The 13369-nt window shown below is 39.5% G+C and overlaps 1 protein-coding gene across 1 annotated transcript in view; it reads right to left on the bottom strand.

Annotated features, from left to right (window-relative positions):
- SHANK1 (SH3 and multiple ankyrin repeat domains 1) overlaps positions 1 to 13139 on the bottom strand; it is a 537634-nt gene extending 524495 nt beyond the window's left edge. The window contains exon 1 of the mRNA XM_077259811.1: positions 12536 to 13139. The gene's annotated coding sequence lies outside the window, so the exon portion shown is untranslated. The remainder of the gene's footprint in view (positions 1 to 12535) is intronic.
- Between the last annotated feature and the right edge of the window lie 230 nt (positions 13140 to 13369).

The following is a 13369-nucleotide window of genomic DNA, read 5'->3' as shown; positions in this document are numbered from 1 at the left end:
CTTATGTTAACACACTCATGTCACTGCTACTAATTGGGATCTTAGACATGATTTTTCTGAACAGCGCAGCAAGGTGTTAAAAGCAAATCTGATCCGTGCTACATCTGAACATCTCGAGACAGAAGCTCATAATGCTGTTTCCATGCATAAATTAGCATAAAAATGAATAGAATGCTAATTTGACACCTACTAATGTGCAAAATTCAAGTTCTTATTAGCAAGTTGTTAATATAAAGAAGGCATAATGCCAACACCAGCAACAAGCACAGCGAAGGGGCTGCTTGGATTCATAATGTATGTTTTGATGGAAAAATGGTGGACCATCATAGACCGCACTTTTCCAAAAATGTTAAACTCTCAAAGAACATTTTGATTTCCCGAGATTACACATGATGCCGGCACAAATTATTTTTCAGCCGGAACATTTTTCATAAATGTAAATTTCAAATGTAATATTTGTGAGTTGTTTTCAAAATAAAAATATTTTTTTCAAATTTTTCAGAGTATTTAACCCCAATATTTGGTCGAACACCTCCAATATCAAGAAGACAACCACTTCTCTAAAGACCACCACTGAGTTTCCACACTTTTTGGGTACGTGCAGTTTTATTAGGAGTCTTTTGGAACAGATACATCCCAAAAATATATATAAAAAATAACTTAAAAAAAACAACTTGAAATACTTGTCCCATTCAGCTTACTGTAAAATGACATATTGGTCATACATTCTGTTTTTCTTCCACTTCAATGTTGGAAAACTGGCTGGTCGGGAAAAAAAGAAGGTGCATATTACTTCTTTATTCAAATTGTCTCTTCGGAGAAGAAAAGGATATGAACTCTGCATGCACATATTGGAAGTAGTAATCCTAAAAGTCAATATCGACCCTAGCCACATGACATAGGATAACGATCAATCCAGAATCTCAACTTGGAAACACGTGTTTCGGGCTTTTTGCCCCTCCTCGGTGCAAAGCATGAGATCCCATTTGGCAGTATGAGAGGCCTCTTACTGGTGTCTGAGTGGTAATGATCTCATGCTTTGCACTGAGGAACATCAAAAACCCCGAAACATGTGTCAGCAAATTGAGATTCTGGTTTGGCAAGTCTTGCGGCAAGTCTCATTAAAGGGTAAATATTGACTTGTTTGTATGCCCACACAGAGCCCTTAAGATGCTGGTGGTAATTCTAATGAAGCAGTTTCGCTAGCTGCTTTTGCCGTCGGTTCCACCACTGGTGTATCTTATTCTATACCTTAGCTTGGAAGCGGCCCCAAAAATTTGACGTTGCGTATTTTAACTCCTCCATGGTTTCCGAGCACTGACGTCGTTAAAAGAAGTGACAACAGCCAGACATGTGCACAGCAATATCATCTGACAATTACTGCGCATTATGACCTTTTTTTACTGTGCTTTTTCAGGTGGAAACCACCTGAAAAAGACGTATGAATATACCCAAAATTTGCTCTAGGCTGGAATGAAGCTCGTAGAGTCTTATCTTACAAAAGTTGTCAATTGGTGAAATTTCCAGACATTGATTGTCATTTGTAATCTAGACTTTTAAGGGGTCGAAAACTTTTTTCCAACTCTTATTTTTCACATTTTTCTCTTGAATTTAACTTTTTTTGTAACAGTTTTAAAAAATCAGCAATGTCGATGAAGGTCGTCAGGTGATTTTTTTTTGGCAGGTAGACTTACACACAGAAGGATGAGAGGAAAGGACAGAGACTAAATATGTAAGGTGCCAGACTCACCCCTGCTGATGCAAGGTCAGAACATAGGCTGAGCGGAATGGAAAAAAAGACTGAAGACGCATTCGCTCATGCATAAAGATCTCCAGAATTGATAGAAAGAACGTCCCGGCTTTGTATCAATGTTTTAATGAGCGGGCTTTTCTAGCTTTTTTGGTTGTTTTTTTAGGATCTCCAAAAATTGAGAGCAGCCACTTAGCGCGTGACTTATTAGTACTCATCAAATATACACGCCTAGACCAGAAGGGTGAGCAGCGAGGCTCTAATCCTAAGTATTAAGGCTAATGCCTTGATGGAATCTGTTTTTTGTGAAAATTTGAAGACTACGCGTCTCCGAGCCTGGATGTTGTTTTATCTCTATCCACCTTACTCCGCTCTCTTCCCTAATAATCCAGTCTGCTACACATCAAAGGGCTTAAAATGTGCTGAAATCGGCTGAACAAGAAGATAGAAGAATCCGGCTTCAGCAAGGAACCCAAAGGGGCTTTCACTTAATTTTTTCTCCACAAAGGAAGGGGGTATGGAAATTTGTCAAAAAGAGTTAAAAGGGATAGAAGACATTCAACGCCCTCTGCCAACTCTGCCGGGAAGTCATTCATCGACTCCCAAAGTCTCAGAGGTCGAGATTTTGGTCAAGGGCATCTGACGTGAAAGTAGGGGTGAAGGTATAGATAGAATCTGCTACGTCACTAAATTTGACCTGCTATGGATTAAAAGTTAATTATCCCCTTGTCCCAAAGTAGATCTGGATAGTATTAATTAAAGGGCAAACATCATCAGAAAATGTCCTATTGTTTAAAAAATAGTCTTGCAATTTTTACACGGCTTTTTAAGACTCACAATGCTTGTCTTTTCAGGAAGAGATTTCAGCAGTATCATCAGAGGCAGGATTATATCGACAAGCAACAGCTCTATACAGAGGTGATAACATAGGATCAATCTCTTACATTAGATGATGTAAAAGCTCCCCTTTCCTATCACAATCACCTTTTGAAACGCTCATTAGATGCTTCAGTACAAAAGATGGGATCAGAGTCTGACCATTGTACATGTGTTGTTTCCTGAAACAACAGGAAGTTAGAGTATAAAAAAAGCCCCAGTGGCCGGCGTGAGAATTGCAAGATTTCAAATTTTTCTTTTTAATACCAATTGCCAATAATTTAAAAAAAATGCATTTAACACAGAAACTTGATTTAAACAATACGTCATCTTTTTTATGTTAAATCGTGTTTTAGTTCTAAATATTTTTTATTTCTTTTGTGTTTTTAATGTGAGTTTAAAAATTAAAAAAAATGAAATATTATAGTTTGCACATCTTTATCTAGAGAGCATATCCCAGGCTGGTATTTCCTGTTGCTACCGTTCACTAACCCCCTGACGAAGGATCGTGTATCCGAAACGCGCGTCGGGGTGCGCTTTGTTGGATACGGTGACACCATAAGGTATATGTCATCCATTTTCATCCCGTTTACCTTACTTCTTTTTGTGTGCAATGCACTTGATATATGTGTGAGTAATTTACACCAGTCTATGTTGCACGATTGCACTTCGCACACCTGGCACTTTATATTTTATACTGGTTTTCTCCTTTTTAACCCTATTACGGGTTATTCCTTTATAATGCTTCACGATTTTACACATTTTTTACCTTTTCCCTGGAGACATATACATATAGTTACTATATAATATTACTAATTTTCTTATTGGTACACCGTATGCCTATATTGGCTATTATATTTTTTGGAGATTTTATTTCTATTATATTATCCAACATGTGCACTTTTATTCATATGTATCACTACTACTAATAAAGATTTATAAATTTTAATACGTATACCCTGCTTTGTTATCCTTTTTCTGGGGTTGGTATCCTTGCTCGAGGTGGTTGGTTCTTTGCGTTCACTAACTTTGCTGTATAGATTGGGACAGAATTTGCAGAGGGAAAGATATTTTTGAAATGTTTATTATATTGGAGCTTATAGAAACTGACTTTTTGTTCCTGCACTGTACAAAGGGGCAAAAAAAATGGAGGGGGCTTTACTAAGCACTGCAGGGCCTAATTATTCACATAGTGGACCGTAATTTAGCATTACTCTATTAGGCCAAAAAGTGAACCCAGTCTAACCAACAATGCCATTATAGCACCATACGCAATGACATGGTATAGGATGGCATAATATAGTTAAGTAAGTTAACTAAGAAATGGTGTAACTTAATGTTAGACCAAAATCTCTCATCAAGCACGAGCCACTATGATATTCATTCCTCAACATTGAAATTGCGGCACCAAGAAGGAAAAGTTGTGACATTTTGGAAATCACAGGACGGAGACGTTACTGATCTGCAAATGATGAAAAAGTGGAAACTAAATTTGCGGAACATCTCGATTTATTCAGTCTGGAGTGTGAGCCATGTGTAGAAATCTCGGCACTTCCAGCCTTGGTTGTTATCAGTAAGGTCATCAATGGTCATCTCAGGAAGGTTTTACTGCTGAATGCATTCAGGCAAATCATCAAGATCCGCTGCTGGCAGCTCCTTTGTAATCACCGACCAATGACGTCCCAGATGTACTCGATGGAAGACAAGTCAAGAGACCCCGCAGCCATGATGACATATTTAGGCCATGCAGGCTGCTCATTGTACCACCAGCAACATGCAGCCTGACGTTGTGGTGTTGATAAATGACTCTTAGGGCACTTTGGAGAAATGGCCGCACCACTAGTTCCACAACTCATCCATCCTGTACTTCAGTAAAAATTGGACGTCCTATGCCAAGCCTAAGGCATCAAACAGCCTCTAAACAAACCATCAGAATACATTTGCACAACATTGAGATATGAGCCAGACATCCAGGTGCTTCACAGGAACATCACCACTCTCAAAGGTTATCATGATGCAACTCAAGATGTCACTGGAGGCTGGAATGGAGGTTTAACCTCTTTAGTGATTAGTCCTGCTATGCTTTGATGCAGTGATAACTTAAGATTGGTCAGGAGACACCATGGTCAACCTCAAGAAGAGTTCTTCAGTAAGGAAGGTCACTCTGGTCCTACTCCCAGGATTATGGTGAGGGGTGGCATAATTTACAATAGCCGGATCCCTCTAGTCTACCTTCATTCCAGGTGCACATACAGTTCGGCACTACATTGATTTAGCTAGGGAACCAATGGCACAGCCAAAGTGTCCTAGAAGCCGTTTTTCAACACCACAATGCCAGCCTACTATGAGCCCCCTGTGTGGCCTAAATGAGCTACTATGACCTGTAGCGTCTCCGGACTTGTCTCCCAACGAGCACATCTGAGATGTCAATGGTCAGTGAACAGGAGCTGCCAGTAGCGGATCTTGATGATTTGCCCAAGTGCATTCAAGGCAGCAGAACCTTCCTCAGAAGACCATTAATAATTAACTGAACTAAAATCAGCCAAAACTGTACACCCATGGATCTCTGCATGAGTCGCTCAAACTCGAGACTCAACAAATCAAGAGGTTTTGAACATTTTCTTTCCATTTTACCATTGTTTCCAGATCATCCATTCAGTGATTTCCATAATTCCATGACTTTTCCATCTTGGCATTACCATTTCAATATTGGGTCTTTTTTGAAGTAGCTATACAAAAGACGGGTGCTGAGTTACGGTACTTCTGTAATCTTTGCATCCCACATTGGTGCACTATTAGTTGGGAGTTGGGTAACAAGGGTAAAAAACGCTGTATATGGAAAGAATGAGGGGTTCACCGCAGAGTCCACCTTCAACAGACTGATGCCTACAACAATAATTCACATTTGGTCTCCTCTTACTGCTACCAAACTTCATCTTCCGTTGAAGAATAGGAGGTCCTTATGATTGGCCACAATGCCATTCTCCCCATCCCTCCATGTTGAATGACCCATCATTAGTTTAGAGTATTTGAGTTTTGGGGGAGTTGTACACAAGGTCATCCCAAGCTGTCCCCCGTCTTCGTGAACTCTGTTGCACCCACATGCTTTTATGGTGGCTACACCTTGGGGATCAAAGCTAGGTTATGAGTAACGAGCCTAAAAACATCTACAGTAAATCACCAATAATTAATTAACTTAGTTCCCTCTTGTACTCTGGCATTATACAACCAATACATAAAGGTTAACTTTAGCTTGGTATTTTCTCTCTGTCGCCGAGGAAGAGTAAACAGACGAATAATTGCTCACGTTAATCAACTAAAAATGATTGCACGCTTTTACTCACAACATTGCCTAATTAAAGGAAATGCTGGATGGAGATGAAATCAGAAGATTCAATAAAGCTCTCACCACGCCGGTGACAAAGGATTTAACGTCCCCTTACTGGATCATCCAAAGCGGAGCCGAGTTGGCCTTTTTAGATGTACATAGCGTGAAAAGTAGAGTTCACCGTGTCCTGCTCCGCTCGCTCATTAGTCTGATAAATGTGTTCACATGGAGGAGTTAATTCACTCTAATTGCAATATACACTTCCAACCACAAGCCTTTCCTTCCGCTTTGTCTCTCAGACTATGTACCGAGAGCAACTACTGCACGATAGTATCTTCCTTTGTCTTTTTCTGCAAAAAATTTAGATAAGAATCCCTTCCCATAATTCTTTATCTTTGCATCATCTCCTACCCAATTCAGAAAGCAATTCTGCCGCATCAAAGAATCTATAAACCAATTCCCTTACAGTAGCGCTACAGCATATATTTGTTTTTGCAAATATACTACCATCTCTACTGAATTATTTTAGTAATTTGTTTCATCTTAGTTGCATCCATGCACCCTTTATTTACATGCAGCTGCCACATGTGATCTCCGATCTGACTACCCATTGAGATACATGCTTTGCTGTATAGACAGGAGGTCGGTCTCTGACATCCTGTTAAATACAGGATGATATAATCACCTATCAAATCTATAAAGGCAGCTCTCATACCTCTTCCCACCAAGCTCTGCCCTCTGCTTTATAGAAGAGTGCAATGATGCAATGATACATTAGATGAGTTCATACAATGATAAGCTCTAGTTATAACACTCTCCTAATGCATACTGCCTGCCTTCATTCTCTATGTATGCTGTGTGTAGAATTTCTAGTGTATTCAGTGAGATAAAGATTCAGTCTGCTTCTCTGCCTCCTGCTTGTAAGGAGTGATAGAAAGTAGCTTATCACAAGCAGGAGGCAGGGAGACAGAAGATTACATAGAATACACTGAAACTCTGCAGTGTGTACTCTCAGCATGGCACTGATTTATCATTAGTGGCCTTTATGATAGGGTAGGAATCGGAGCAGAGCATGAACAGGTAGCATCGTCTTTGATATGATTCCCCCAATGCTGACTATATTTTAGAGAAAAAGGCATCAATATGGTAGACAATCCACAATGGCATTTCAAATAAAATTGTCATTTACAGGAGCAGAATATAGGCAAAAATACCCAAAGTGCTGCTTTAAACTGGTACTGACAGTAAGCAAAACCAAGATAAGATAAGATGAAGAAACAGTCACCTACAGCTCTTCTACTATGATCTTTAGTGGTGGCCATGAAAATGTTACCTTTCATCCATTTGTTACTGACAGAGCTCTCACAACACTCCTATTTCTGCTCAGACAGAATAGATCAATGTTAAGGGTTTTCTCTGGAGAAGACAACCATTTTGAAGGAAGAAACGATGGGTCTTAACTAGTGATGAGCAAATATACTCGTTACTCGAGATTTCTCGAGCATGCTCGGGGGTCCTCCGAGTATTTTTTAGTGTCGGAGATTTAGTTTTTCTTGCCGCAGCTGAATGATTTACATCTGTTAGCCAGCATAAGTACATGTGGGGGTTGCCTGGTTGCTAGGGAATCCCCACATGTACTTATGCTGGCTAACAGATGTAAATTATTCAGCTGCGGCAAGAAAAACGAAATCTCCGAGCAATAAAAAATACTCGGAGGACCCCGGAGCATGCTCGAGAAATCTCGAGTAACGAGTATATTCGCTCATCATTAGTATTAACTTTAATAACAGCTAAACTAAAAGAGTCCCATCTAAACTAGGAGAGTCAAATCTAAACTAGGAGAATCCCATCTAAACTAGGAGAATCCCATCTAAACTAGAAGAGTCCTATCTAAACTAGGAGAGTCTTATCTAAACTAGGAGAGACTCCCATCTAAACTAGGAAAGTCCAATCTAAACTGGGAGAATCCCATCTAAACAAGAAGAATATCTTCTAAACTAGGAGAATGTCTTGTAAACAAGAAAAGACCCATCTAAGCTGGGAGAATCCCATCTAAGCTAGGAGAATCTCTTCTAAACTAGAAGAGTCCCATCTAAACTAGAAGAGTCTCATCTAAACTGGGAGAATCTCATCTAAACTGGGAGAATCCCATCTAAACTAGAAGAGTTCCATGTAAACTAGGAAAGTCCGATCTAAACTAGGAAAGCCCTATCTTAACTAGGATAATCCCTTCTAAACTAGGAAAGCCCCATCTAAACTAAGAGAGTCCCATCTAAACTAGAAGAATCCTATCTAAACTAGAAGACTCATATCTAAACTAGGAAAGTCCCATCTAAACTAGGAGAATCCCATCTAAACTAGGAGAGTCCCATCTAAACTAGGAGAATCCCATCTAAACTAGGAGAATCCCATCTAAACTAGGAGAATCCCATCTAAACTAGGAGAGTGCCATCTAAACTAGGAGAGTCCCATCTAAACTAGGAGAGTCCCATCTACACTAGGATAGTCCCATCTAAACTAGGAGAGTCCCAGCTAAACTAGGAGAGTCCCATCTAAAACTAGGAGAATCCCATCTAAACTAGGAGAATCTATTCTAAACTAGGAAAGTCCAATCTAAACTAGGAGAGCCCCATTTAAACTAGGAGAGTCCCACAATCATCTGGTTTCCAAAAGAAAACAGGTTCTCAAAATTACACAACCCAGCTCTGCATGACAAGCCCCATCCTGTAGTGAAGAAACCAGAAGCTACTTGTTAATCGGCGGACCAATCTCCTAAAGACGTTCAGAAGTCATTGGGCTGGTAATACTCAATTGGACATAAATTAAGGGGATCTTTTACTAAATAAAATGGAATCAGGACAGGAGTAATTATTATATGTACATCTTTTAACAAGGATCTGTGTACAAGACATCCTATTTTATGACACTGCCTGAGGTTGCATTCTGGCGATCATCTAGGGTGAACTTACTGTATAAGTGGCAATGCTATAGAATAAGAAGTCCACGATGATCACACTTTGCATCTGCACACCCCATGGGCCTCCAGCTGTTCCCTACAAGCTAGTTTGCTAAACATGCTAGGATGGTGGAGAGGTTTAAATAAGGGGTCTTAGTTCCCCCCATATGGCCCCTCTATGTCATGCGCAAACTTGGCAAAGAGCTTACCCCACTATTAATCCAATCCTAGCCATTTTAATACCTTGACACCTTCCAGATACCCATATTTCTAGAAATTTGTCACAGTGAACATTGGGATCTAAGCAATCGCTTAACGGGTTGGAACGGGACCCTCGCGATCACCAGAACATTAGACCATTGTCCATTACTGGAAAACTGCACCTAAGAATGAAAACCAGAGGGATGTTCAAGTATGTGCCCTGCAGGGCAAGTAAAAATCTATGAAACCCCCCAGACGCCCAGTTCTGGTGACTCACAGGGGACAGATCACAACCAATTTGGAGCTTTGGCAAGATCCAAACCAAAACTTTAATTCCAACTGAGTTCTGTTTTATCCATCTTGTCCCTAACTACAGATATAAAATGCCATATACAGTATAAGAAATGGGGGGAAAGGTTTGGTGTAATTTCACATGCTGGATACATCCATAGGGAACAGTGTATGCATCATCATTACGTCCATAGAGCGTCCCCTGCAGCTATAGTTTCTGAGATGGTAGTAGGATTCGGAGCACGTCCCCCAGATTCATGGGCACAATATTCTACTTGTGACATGAATGCATTACAACATACAGGGGCAGATACTGCAGAGGGGGCAGGACACAAAGAAGCACAAATAAATGCAAATGTCTATGATGCCAAAGAGGCTGCAACTATGACAAGCAACAGTATGGACGCTATACCTTACATTACCGGCGACAGAGAAGTTTCCAAGGACAAAAGATCATATTCTTCAATATAATACATAGTGGCGGTATAATAACATAGATAGATAGATAATAGATAGATAGATAGATAATAGATAGATAGATAGATAGATAGATAGATAGATAGATAGATAGATAGATAATGGATACAGTCGATAATGATAGATAGGTAGTTAGATAGATAGATAATAGATAGATAATAGATAGATAGATAATAGAGATAGATAGATAGATAATAGAGATAGATAGATAGATAGATAGATAGATAGATAGATAGATAGATAATAGATAATAGATGATAGATAATAGAGAGATAGATAGATATTAGATAGATGATAGATAGATAGATAGATAGATAGATAGATAGATAGATAATTATAGATAGATAATAGATGATAGATAGATAAATAAATAGATAGATAATAGATGATAGATAGATGATAGATAGATAGATAGATAAATAGATAGATAGATAGATAGATAGATAGATAGATAATAGATAAATAGATAGATAGATAATAGATATATATAAAGATAGATAGATAATAGATAGATAATAGATAGATAAATAGATAGATAATAGATAGATACTGTAGATAGATAGATACATAGATAATAGATGGATAATAGATAATGGATAGATAATAGATAGATAATAGATAGATAATTAAATAGATATAGATAGATAATAGATAGATAGATAGATGACAGATAGATTATAGATAATAGATAGATAATTGCTAGATAGATAGATAATAGATAGATAATAGATAGATAGATAGATAGATAAATAGATAGATAGATAGATAGATAGATAGGTAGATAGATAATAGATAGATAATACATAGATAGAAAGATAGATAGATAGATAGATAGATAGATAGATAGATAATAGATAGATGATAGATAGATAGATAGATAGATAGATAGATAGATATAGATAATAGATAGATAGATAAATAGATAGATAGGTAGATAGATAATAGATAGATAGATAGATAATAGATAGATAGATAGATAGATAGATAGATAGATAGATAGATAGATAGACAGACTTGAGAAAGGCTCATTGTAGCCGAAACATCACCACGCCACCAGGGCTATTAAAGTCCCTTTTGTATTTTTTAAAATACTGGAGTGCTGCCTCTTTTTCTGAATCTATATGCTTTTGCACTGAGGGGACTCCTTGCTGAGAGGCCCTGCACCCATAGTACTTTTATATGTGTGCTGTTCCAATTTTTTTTTTTAGATAGATAGATAGATAATAGATAGATTATAGATAATAGATAGATAGATAGATAGATAGATAGATAGATAGATAGATATAGATCGATAAATAGACAGATAGATAATAGATAGATGATAGATAATAGATAATAGATAGATGATAGATAGATGGATAGATGATAGATAATAGATAGATGACAGATAATAGATAATAGATAGATGATAGATAGATAGATAATAGATAGATGGATAGATGATAGATAATAGATAGTTGATAGATAATAGATATGAGATACATAGCAGATAGAAGGAGAACAGTCGCAGTCATGTAGAGGGATGGAGAGACTATTCTATGTGGTGTAGGTGATACATCAGAAGCCATGGAGTCGCCTGCAGTAGGATTCGTCCAGTTCAGGTGTAAAGTGAATTGTCTTCTGACCACACAGCTGACGTTACACCTTGTACAGACAATTTGCAGAGAATAATTCCTGTCTGACTATATTCCAGGACGCAGAATGATAAGTTTATAACGAGGCGATGCATAGAGGCCATCACTGGTTTCCATTATGTAATTGCAATCACGCACTCAGAACACAAATCCCATTAGTACAATTCCTATCTCAGAAGCTGGGACACATCATCATCATCATCATCTGTGGGATGACACCAGGACCGTGGACATTGCAGGACACAGAGGCTCCGACTGGAGAGTTTCCATCCTCTGCCTGAGATTTCAGCACCACACACTGGACAGCTCCTCATGAAGCCATCAACTCAATCCCCAAGTGTCACCTTAAACAGCCCCTCCGCCTGTCTCCCAGTCCCAAGGCCTTCCTCCTCCTTCTCCTCCTTCTCCTCCTCCTCCTCCTCCTCTTCTTCATGCTACTTTTTTTTAATCTTTTTTTTTGGGGGGGAGAAAGATGGAAGCAAATCAGGAATAAACTGCAAATTACCTTGGTAATAAGTCTGAGGCTGCATGGGGGGAAACAAACTCAGTGTCTCTCCTCCTGGCAGAGTTTTAGGAGTGATATTGACCTCTATCTTATCCGGGATGTGACCCTTGGGAATAATAATGGTGGGGGGCACATACAAGTATGTGACATATATACGTACAGCTGAGAACAGTCAATGCCCGGGGACACCCTAGTGCCACCCAAAAAAACCCTGAAGATTTCATTGCTTACAAATTCTATTTATTTGTTTACTCATGATTGAACTTGATGGACATGTGTCTTTTTTTTTCCAACTATGTCATTATTCATGTCCCGTGGTTCCTCCGAAGGACCCTTAGATACACGGTGTCAGCAGTGCCAACCGGTATCCGTATACACAGAATCGAGCGGTACATGCACAATAGCCAGTCCATGAGACAAGGCGTTATAAGGAGGGAAATGCATGGGATACAAAGGCTTTTTTTTATTCTTGCAGCATAGAAATTAGAATGGATGGGGTGTAAAGTAAGGGTCCTACCTGCTGATTTTGGCTGCCAGAGTGCAGACGGGAGGTGACAACCCAATGCAGCTGCAGGGCAAGTCACCCTGCTCTTTGGCTTGACATGTTCTCCTGGACGTCACTTCTTCCAAGGCAACCTTTCTCCCCCAAATCCGGCTCCAAGCACTCAGTCCCTGCGAATCGCTGCAACCCCCACTCTGGCTGCTCCCAGCAGGATGTGGCAGTGTGATACACCGTAGTCCTCCCACACACAAGGTCTGGCTGTCTCCTGGTTTTCTATTCCCAGCATCAGTCCAATCTTGTAGCATTGACTAGTCCTGCAGCATAACGCCTATCCTAACAGAAATCCACTACTGCTTACTGTAGCAAGCCAATGAGCTGGCTAATGCACCCAAGCCTTTTTTTTTTCTGTGATTTTTCATCATCCCAAGAGCTCTCTCCCCTCCTCCCCTACAGGCACGCACCCCATGGTCCTATATCCTCCTTGTTGCCGACCGGTCTCCTTCCCAGCGCCTGGTCTCCCGAGGTCGCCTTACAATGCTGCTTAGAGCAATTTCCCTTGGATGCTCATGCTCCTCTCTCCATGCTTTGTTCTGTCTGCTGCCCCCATCCTGGAGTAAGCACAGCTCTCTCTAGTGTTCATCCTCTTCAGCATTGGAATGTCTAAACTTGCTGTTGAGGAACGCACCGGAATCATTGGACAAATTTCACATTTTTATTATATTAGTATTTTATAAAGCTGCCATCACCAAATAAAACAGTTTGATTCATCTGATGCAGATGTATATTTTTTTGGCTTGCTCCGAATATTGTCGGCTTTCGACCTCACCTGCCCAGGAGCGATCAATAGAA

The sequence above is a fragment of the Ranitomeya variabilis genome, chromosome 4, assembly GCF_051348905.1.
Source record: "Ranitomeya variabilis isolate aRanVar5 chromosome 4, aRanVar5.hap1, whole genome shotgun sequence".
Classification (NCBI taxonomy): domain Eukaryota; kingdom Metazoa; phylum Chordata; class Amphibia; order Anura; family Dendrobatidae; genus Ranitomeya; species Ranitomeya variabilis.
The sequence above is the reverse complement of the archived record's forward strand: the minus strand, read 5'-3'. Positions and strand labels throughout refer to the sequence as shown.